The following is an 11106-nucleotide window of genomic DNA, read 5'->3' as shown; positions in this document are numbered from 1 at the left end:
GAACGGATAACTCACGTGCTATATAATAATATCTGGATCCGCACGGCCAACTCACATGCTATATAATATATGGATCCACACGGACAACTCACGTGCAATAATAAAGCCTATAAGGCCTGTTGTAGGCGGGCAGCCCCGATCCACATAATAATCCTCACAATCAGGCCCTCGGCCTCACTCAGTCATCAATCTCTCCAGTCTCTCTCTCATGGGCTCACAATGTCATGAAAATAGCCCAAAAATGATGATATGATGTATCAATAAATAATAACAGAGACTGAGATATGATATGTAATGACATGAATATGACTGAGTATAATTTTCAATTTAAAACAAATAATTCACAGCAATATGACCTCTGTGGGTCCCAACAATACCGGCACATAGCCTCAACATGATTTTTAATATGATTCTCAGCTCAATTTCATTAGCACATAAAACTATATAGAAAATACCAAGATTATTTGACTATAAAATTCCACGGGAACAATTATGTCATAATTTCTGTGGTGCACGCCCACACGCCCGTCACCTAGCATGTGCGTCACCTCCCAACAATTCATATAATACTTATATTCAGGGTTCATACCCTCAGCTCCAAGATTAGAAGAGTTACTTACCTCGAACAAGCCGAATCCAATGTCGAGCAAGCTAAACAATGCTGCAGAAATTCCATTCTGCGCGTAACAGCTTTCGCACGGCTCGAATCTAGTCACAATTAATTTAATTTAGTCAACCCAAATTATAAGAATTTATTCCATATCAAAATACTAATTTTACCACAAAATCCAAAATTACACTCAAATATCGCCCGTGGGGCCCACGTGTCGGAACCCGACAAAAGTTACAAAATATGAACGCTCATTCAACCACGAGTCCAACCATACAAATTTTACTCTAATCCGACATCAACTCGACCTTCAAATCTCTAAATTAAACCAAGAGGGTTTTCACAATTTTTTAACTTAATTCACCAATTAAATGTTAAAAGCAACCATGGATTCGGGTAATTTAACCAATATTGAGTTAAGAACACTTACCCAGTTATTTTTCTAGAAAAAACTCCCAAAAACCGCCTCTTCCCGAGCTCCAATCCGTCAAATATGAAAATTCAGAACTTAAACTCACTGCCCAGGCTTTTTTTCTTCGCGAACGCGGCCAGTGCCTCGCGTTCGCGAAGCAAAAAATTGTTCCCGTCCAAATTCCTCCTTCGCGAACGCGACATCACCCTCGCGTTCGCGAAGCATAAATTGCCTATGCCTCAATGCCTTCTACGCGAACGCGTTCAACCAATCGCAAACGCGATGCTTCGTTCCCCCTCACTATGCGAACGCGACACCCCCTACGTGAACACGTAGACCAATTGCCTGGGGTCCTCAGCTTCTTCCTCTCTTCTTCGCGAATGCGTACCACCACTCGTGTTCGTGATGCACACCCAGTCCACCATTCGCGAATGCGTTCTTCTCTTCGCAAACGCGAAGAGCAAATATTGCCACCCTCTCAGTTCCTCTTCGCAAACGCGAGGCTCCACTCGCGAACGCGATATAGGAAACCAGATGGTGTATCAGAAACATTCCAGCAGAGTTCCAAGTCCAAAATCTAACCCATCAACCATCCGAAACTTACTCGAGTCCCCCGGGACCTCAACCAAATACACCAACGGCTCCTTAAACATCATACGAACTTAGTCGAATCCTCAAATCACCTCAAACAATATCAAAACGACGAATCGCACCTCAAATCAAAAAATTTTAACTTTAAACTTTCCAATTATATATCTTGTGCCGAAACACATCAAATCATTCCGGAATGACTTTAAATTTTGTACACGAGTCATAATTGACATAACGGACCTATTAAAATTTTCAAAATCGAATTCCGACCCCGATATCAAAAAGTCAATCCCCGGTCAAACTTCCCAAAAATTCAACTTTCGGCATTTCAAGCCTAATTCTACTACGGATCTCCAAGAAATTTTTCGGATACGCTCCTAAGTCCAAAATCACGATACGGAGCTACTGGAATCATCTGAATTCAATTCCGAGGTCGTTTACACATAAGTGAATATTCGGTCAACTTTTCCAACTTAAGTTTTCAATTATGAGACTAAGTGTCTCATTTCACTCCGAAATCCTTCCGGACCGAACCAACTAACCCGATAAGTCATAAATCAACTGTAAGGCATAAATTAAGTAGTAAATAAAAAAACGGGGTTATGATACTCAAAACGATCGGTCGGATCGTTACAACTGCCTTAATTAGAAATGTTTGATTTATTGGATCAAGATTCTCTTGCCTTCTAAACAACAACACACCGCAAATTAATTAAGTTATCAAATATTCATTATATCCTTATAAAAATTCTAAGTGAAAAGAAAAAAAAAATAGGTGGATAAAGATAATTAGGAAGAAAAAAAGATGGTAAGTGTTACCTCGTAGACTCTTCCATCCAATCAAGAAAGTCTAACTCGTCTTCAAGCGATAATGGCTAATAAAAAAAATTAGATGAGAAGGTCGGACTCTTATTAACTAACAAATAGCTAATTTTTGCACTAAAAAAGAAGTACGAATTAAATAAAAGTTCGCAATATATAACTCTTAATATTGCCTCATCGTCTTCAGATTCATCGTCATAGTCATTGCTATCGCTCACTTCGATTCCATTGTTTTGTTGTTCTTCAGATTCTTCATCTTCAGAATCTACGAATAACATCCAGTTGTCATCTTCGACTGTTCTGCAATTAGGGCATTGCATGGCAGTAAATTCGGACCCTATACAGCTACATAATCCAAAAAGAAAAAGGCATTTCCATCAGAATGATTGATAGATCATAATACATGCCAATGAGGAAAGCAATCAAGTGAAAACAAAATTAAAAAAATAAAAGTGTGCTCTCTCTAACAACTTAAAATTTTAAATAAGAAGGTCACATTATTTAACAGTCCCTAACGGTTACAGTCGAGGATAACGGTTACAAAACACATGAGTAATCTTTTTTTAAAAAACTACTTTGCTTATTAGAGATCGCAAACTTTCTAGATATAAGTTACATACCCATATGAAAAAAATGTCCACAGTGAAGCTTGGTGATGGACCTTCCGACGTTATCAAGAACAACGTGTATTTCAATCTTGTATTAGAATTCTTTTTATGAAAAGTTGTTTTTCTAAACGGTAAGATAAACAAAAATGAAAACATGATCTGTACTAAATAAGACTCGTTTTTTTTTTTTCAACAACTAAAAATTTGAATAAATCCTGTTCACACTTCACATTGGTTATAAATCATATTTCTGGACTTCTGGTTAATCAATTTCATGCAGAGAATCATCTGTTTGTTGTTTTAATGAGATAGTGATAAATTCATGAAAGTATCTGTTTGTTGACTTAATTGAACAATAATAATTCTAATTTATTAAGGAATATTTATCTATTTGATTAGTATTAACACACATTACAATTAGTTATAGTTATTGCATTTAATCAAGTAAAAATGTGGTAAAATAATCATGGGAAGTAATATTTATGTCTCCCTCTTTTCGTCAATATATTTGTTTTATGATAGGTACGAGTTGGTTTAACTCCAACGCATTTAAAGCAACTTTGAATTTTAACAGTAATACGCCGTTGTAACGGCCCAAAATCCACTATAGGCCGTGATGGCGCCCAACGTCGTCGTTAGGCAAGCCTACGGTGAACCATCTAAATAATTATTCATTTAATTACTTTTGAAATCACAAGTTTTATTAAATAAATAATTTAATGCATTTGAAATCATGGATACATACAATATTAGTAAGATATAAAATAAAAAGGTGACAATATTAAAGAAAAACCATTAACATTAACTAGAATATCCCAAAATTCGGTGTCACAAGTGCATGAGCAACTACTAAGAAATACATTACCAATATAACATCTGTCTAAAATGCAAAATAGACAGGATAACATAAATGAATATGAAGGAGACTCTGTGTGCTGCAGATCATAACATGCGATGCAACTCACTATAAAGTCCCCGCAATAGCTGCGCCTTTACATATATATATATATATATATATATATATATATATATATATATATATATATATATATATATATATATTGAGTACATAAATCAACGCGTACTCAGTAAGTATCTAGCCTAGCCCGGAGGAGTAGTGATGACGGGTCGACATTGACACTTACTAGTGGTCCAATATATCAACATGTATTAAATTATAATGAATATGAAACACAACAACATTAATGAAGTAAGGACTGTAAGTAGCAAAAAACCTCCAACATTTGTGACAATGTGAATTTCTCAAAATCTCATCTACTATCTTAATAGATAAGAAATATCAAGTGCTATATATCTCCAACAGATAAGGAATATCATATAAATGTCAGGTCTCAATCAAAGAAAAATCTCATGAATACTCGGACTCCTAGAGATATTGCACACGATTATGCCGAGATCTTACGGCCCGATCCAGGGTAGTGTGTACATTGTCGAGAGTCAACCAACGCGAACCAGAGATACATCTCAATAAATTGCCGAGGCGTTCGACTCGATCTATAGGAAAGGAAGAAACTTATCGAATTACGAACAACGTGTTTGCAATACAAGAACAGGGACATAAAATAAGCATAATTGTTACCAGTAATCAGATATCCCATCAAACAACCCAAGGTATCAAGATTCGACCTAACATGATCTCTAATCAAATTACATTTACAAGTTTGGATAATTAAACTTACAAGTTGAGTTCAGGTAATACAGATATCGCATGATATAGCCCTAAGTTTACCAGGACATAAGCATGATTTTAGCTATGTACAGACTCTCGTCACCTCGTGCGTACGTATCCCCCACAACAAGTAGTATATAACAAATACATTACCTATGACGTAATTTCCCCCCTCACAAAGTTAGACAGGAGACTTACCTCGCTCCGAAATTCGATAACCGGCTCCAACGCCTCTCTAACACTTCAAATCAATGCTCATCGATCCGAAACTAGTCAAACAACGTGCAAACTAATCAAAATATACTCAAAAGCTCTTAATTAATCAATTTATAACAATTCTCAACTCCACTCGAAAAGTCAACAAAGTCAACCCCGGGCCCACGTGCCCGGATTCCAAAACTTTCTAGGTTTTCATTCCCAATTTCATGTTCAATTTCGTAGTCAAAATCCAAAAATACCATTTCTAGGTTTTCTTCCAAATATTCCACATTTTTTATCAAATTTCATATTAAAATCCATATATAACCCATGTATTTATCTTACAATAAGTGGGAATAACTTACCTCATCATATATGAGGAAAATGATCTACAAGAATCACCCCAAATCGCTCCACATGTGCTCCAAGAACTTAAAAGTGAAGAAATGAGCTCAAATCCCGAAATTATATGTTTAATACACCTGCCAGACCTCCGTATTCGCGATCGCGGTTAACAAAAGATCCAGCAACTTTTCTTTCATCGCGATCGCGGCCAAAATTCCGCGATCGAATGTACAAATTGTGTTTTCTTCTTCACAGACACCCTTCCCTGTAATGGTTATAACTTTTTGTACAAAATTCCAAATGACAAACGGCTTGATTTCTGAAAACTAGATTCAAAGAACTATAATTTTAATTTTTGGATCATCCCTAAATTCCTTATAGATTGCACGATATAAGTTCCCAAAGTTAGACCACTTACAGCAGAAATTCCTTCAACGCGATCGCGACCTTCCTTCCGCGATCACGATTCACAAGGCCTGGAACACCACTTTGCTCTTCGTGATTGCGGCCCAAACCTCTGTGATCACATTTCACACCCATGACACCAGTTATCAATAGTTCTGAAAGGCCTAAACGTGGTACGGAATCACCCCAAAACTCACCCGAGGTCCGAGAAACCCTGTTCAATCATTCTAACAAGTTTATACACCCTATGTAAACTTGTCCGAAGGCTCGAAATACAAACTACAACATCGAAATCAAGAATTAAAGATCAAACTTAATTTCTTAAGTACTCTTAACTTTCAAACCTTCATCCTTCGTTGCACGCGTCTGAATCGCACGTAAACATTCCAGAATGACGCCAAATTTTATGTACAAGTCACAAATCACAATACGAACCTATTCCAAGGCTCGGAATCCCAAACGGACATCGATAACACCAAAGTCCACTTCAAATCAAACTTATAAAATTCTAAAGCCTTCAAAATGCCAACTTTCCACAATAAGCGCCGAAATCATCATACGAATACGCTCAAGTCCAAAATCATCATACGAACCTACTGGAACCTTCAAATCTTGATTCCGAGGTCGTTTACTCAAAAGTCAAACCTTGGTTAACTCTTTCAACTTAAAGTTTCCGAATTGAGAATTTTTCTTCCAAATCAATTTCGAACTTCCCGAAATTCAAATTCGATTACACGTACAAGTAATAATACATTAAGTGAAGCTACTCAAGGCCTCAAACCCCCGAACGAAGAACTAGAGCTCTAAATGACCTATCAGGTCGTTAAATTCTCCCCCACTTAAACATACGTTCGTTCTCGAACATACCAAGAACTGCTCCGGAGTTGCCCAAAATCATTCTTTAACACCTCGTGCACCTACTCGTGCCACACAACCCATATGAGTATATTAGGTCGAGGCAGACTAAAGATCCTTCCTTTTACCTTAGCCCACGATCCTTAGAACCAAATTTCAACATCCAGAATTCTCTACGAGACCTGATTCTAACATACGAACACCGTATCAATCTCAACACGCAGTAACAAAACATGATCACGCACCCATGCTGAAATCACAAAATGCAGCGCATAATTTGTATGCCCATAATAATATTCTTCAACCGTAGAAGCTGTAGATTCACTAACTTGATGCCCGTAGTATATCTCATAATGCGTATACGCCCTGATCAAACCCTAGCAATACTGTAACGATGAAAGCGACACGTAGAAGCTCATAACAACATACCAAATCAATAATTCCTGGAGTCTCTCCGCTTGACAAGAACCATTTCCTCATTCTAAACTGATTACTAACATTTTCCTTCTAATATACATTATACAAGTCCGATTGCATTGATTCTAAGTCCAGCAACCTCATCTCACCCAGTACAAACTGCCCGGGAAATAAGCTACCTCAAACATCGTCAAAAATCTCATATGATGCCACCAATGCACCAACAAGCTACAACTCAAATAAGGCCCATAAAGAAGAACGAACTCTGGCAAAGAACTATCCAGCCCGTGTAACGAATAAAATGGCCAAATAGATGCTATGAACCTACCTTAGAGAATGAGAAATAAGGCACACAAATAAGTATAAGGAATTGTACTCAACATCTCACTGTTGCGGCGTGCAACCCGATTTACATATGACATCGTTGGCATGCAACCCGATCCAAACATGACACCGTTGCGGCGTATAACCCGATCCAAATATGACACCGTTGCAGCGTGCAACCCGATGAAAATAACATACCCGTGGTGGCGTTCCCCCTGATCCATACATAATAATAAATAAGGAAATACACATTAAGCCATAATGCTCAAACCTACGAAATAATATCGATCACAAGCACGGAATCTGGGGAGACGGATAGCGTCAAGCGCTACAAAAACTCAAGCACGACTAAGGTGCAATAAAAGACCTGCATGTAGAGAGCCATCTTACTCATATAACACCATAAGCTACATAGGATCACAACACATGTTCGAATAATCAAGCCGTCTCATAACCCACATTGCATTGTCATGACCCAAAATTCCACCACATGCGTCGTGATGGCACTTAGTCTCTAAGACTAAGTAAGCCGATTATAATAACAATTCAAGCCAAATTTGTTTTTTAAATAGATAATCGAAACAAACAGCGAAAATAATTACAAACAACCTCCCAAGACTGGTAATACTAAGTCACGAACTCTAACTGAATACATAAAATGATCTCAAGGATCGAATACTCAATACTGTTTGATTAATAATTAACAGTACAATAAAATAGAAAGACTCCAAGGGACTGCGACGACCAAGCAAATCTACCTTGAATCCTTGCGATCACACTCTAACTCTGTCCGAGTCCGATATCTCTAATACCTGACTCTACACAAAAATGTGCAGAAGTCTAGTATGAGTACACCGTAGTCGATACCCAGTAAGTATTAAGACTAATCTCAGTGGATTAGTGACGAGGTACAGTCAAGACACTCACTAGTCTAATAATCTATGCAATATAGTATACAAAAATAATAGAAAACAAATAACAATGATGGCAACAATAATCAACCAGTGATATACACAGCAGGGCAACAAGAACACCATAAATATTGCTTAATAAATAATGAATACAAGTACAACCAATTAATCAAGTCCTTCAAATATAAATTTTTCGCCTATATGTTTTTCAAATAATAATCTTTAGGATATAATACTTTCAAATAAATATCTTTCGAATATAATTCTTTCACATAAATATCTTTCTAATATAACTATTTCAAATAAAAGTAACCCTGTGATACCTCATTTCATAATTCTCAGCCAACTTTTATATTTCCAGGGCACCTAGTGCCAATTTCTCTATCTCAACCGCACAGACAACTCACATGCCAATATCATCATCAATTACTCACGGCACCTCGGGCCCATATTTCATATCACAACTGCACGGATAATTCACGTGCCAATATCATCATCATTTACTCACGGCACCTCGCGCCCACATTTTATATTCTAATCTGCCCGGCAATATCCACAGGCTCATAATTTCAACATATATCTGACTATTATCAAGTTTACTGAATTTATAAAATAAATTGCACAATATATAAAAGAAGTCACAAGGAAATCATAATATCACATAAAAATCACCAATACATTAATCCCACATCATCACATATCACCCCTGACAATAGTCACCCTTATTCCTCCGCCCTGACAATATCAATAGCCACCCTTATAACTCCTATAATAGCCACCCTTATCGCTCCTATAATAGCCTCCCTTATCGCTCCGTTTAATAGCCACCCTTATCGCTCCGTCCAGATAATATCCCAACACACATAACCACAATGAAATACCACCCTTATACCTGTATAATATCAACAGTGGAATGCCACCCTTATCCGCCGCATAACAGTAACCCAAATCACATAATAATTTACACGGATATTACCACGAGAACACAAAATAATAGTTCATATTATAAATTTTCCATAGGCCACAACCAACTCCAAAGATACAATAAAATCAATTAATTTCGCAGCAAATAGCCCACGGCTCCACACAACGTATATAAAATATCGAAAACAACAAGAAGGAAGGAAAATTAATTCAACATAAGACAACACCTTCTTTAGTCCAAGTTTTTGATAAATATATTAATATCTCCATTTAAACTTATTTAATTAATTATTTGCATACGGAAAAATCCATAATATAATTACTTCCAGGAAATATCAAATCAACAAACACACGAAATTCACCTAAAATTCCAAGTCGCAATCACACCGAATTATCATATAAATACAAACTCAACAAACAAAGAATGATGCATGACAATTCAAGGATTTACTAAGTTTTCACAATTTTTCAATTTAATACATAAGGGTGTCTACGAATTTTTTTAACCGATATAGTTTGCACATATAAACCAAGTACGTACTCGTCACCTCGCGTACATGGTTTTCCAATCACACAATTTTCACATAAGACTCAATGTCTAGGAAAAATTTTTCCACTCAAGGTTAGGCAAAATACTTACTTTTTGAAGTTATGCCGAATTTCAAAATAGCCTTCTTGCTTGAATTGACCTCCGGACCGCTCAAATCAAAGAGCTCCATTTTGAGATTCTCATGTATAGTATCACTGTTGCAAACAAAAATATATCCACCAACTGTTTCATTTCTTGGTAATGACTCTGATGCTGGCAATGTCTTGAACCTCTTTTCTACACCAATATTCCTATTCTCATCCTTATAATTACTCTCTCTATTAATCTTGTTATTATTTTTCTTCCCAAACTTATTCATAAAATAGCCACTTTCATCCTCATAACCAATTTTCCCACTTTTCTTGATAACCCCTTTTGAATTCACCACAATATTGTTATTGTTATTGTCACTACTACCCTTACTACTACTACTGTAACTGAAATTCAAAAGGTTTGTGTAAACCCCTTTATTGCTAAAGAGATTGCAATCTGAATTGAAATATTTATATGGGATATTAGAACTAATAACAGAATTTATAAGCTTTTTAAAGAACCAACTCTAATATCAAAGTTTCTTCGTTCTTCAGGCTTTCTTTTTGATACATAATTGTTGCTCCAATTTGAATCATTTGAAGACAAATTTGCTATATTGGTTGTTTGTAAACGGCTTACCACTGAATTGGTAAAACGATGATCGAGAATTCTCCATTTTTTTGTCACCTTTTCCTATACCCAGATGATAGTTTTCTATAAAAATTCAATCTTTGAGAAAAAGATGAAGGTTTTTCACAAATACCAAGAAGAGAAATTATTATAAAAATTAAATCTTGGAATAAAAGGTGAACTTTAGAGATGAACGGTATGAGAGGATAAAGAAGAGAAATTTTATAGTATAAAGATTGAATCTTGGTCTATGTAGGACTGATTACTTTACTTGCAGCTGAAGGATATTAGGGTTAGAGGGAGAATAAAATAGGGGGAGGTTGACGCGGTAGAGGAAATTTCGCAGAAATGGAGTTGGGGAGAGAAAACTTGGTTTCGCTTTAAATCAAATCAAACAACATTCAACATATGAATTGCGCGATTCAAGCCTAATGTATTTTATAACCTCAACCTTTTATATCTGAAGCCAAAACCTATCAAATCAAGCCCGATTGACCTTAAATTTTACACACAAATCATAATTGACATTACGGACCTACTCCAACTTTCGAAATCGGAATCCGACCCTGATATTAAAAAGTCAAACTCCTGGTCAAACTTTATAAAAAATTTTCATTTTCCAACTTTCACCAAAATGCGTTAAATTGTCCTACGGACCTTCAAATCCCAACTCGGACATACGCCTAAGTCCGAAATCACCACATGAAACTATTGGAATCATCAAAACACTATTCCGGAGTCG

At 36.4% G+C, this 11106-nt stretch overlaps 1 pseudogene; it reads right to left on the bottom strand.

Moving 5' to 3' along the window:
* Positions 1 to 2448: 2448 nt before the first annotated feature.
* Positions 2449 to 10631, bottom strand: LOC142167805 (DCD domain-containing protein NRP-B-like; annotated as a pseudogene).
* Positions 10632 to 11106: the final 475 nt, after the last annotated feature.

Source organism: Nicotiana tabacum, chromosome 13, assembly GCF_000715075.1.
Source record: "Nicotiana tabacum cultivar K326 chromosome 13, ASM71507v2, whole genome shotgun sequence".
NCBI classification, from domain to species: domain Eukaryota; kingdom Viridiplantae; phylum Streptophyta; class Magnoliopsida; order Solanales; family Solanaceae; genus Nicotiana; species Nicotiana tabacum.
The sequence above is the reverse complement of the archived record's forward strand: the minus strand, read 5'-3'. Positions and strand labels throughout refer to the sequence as shown.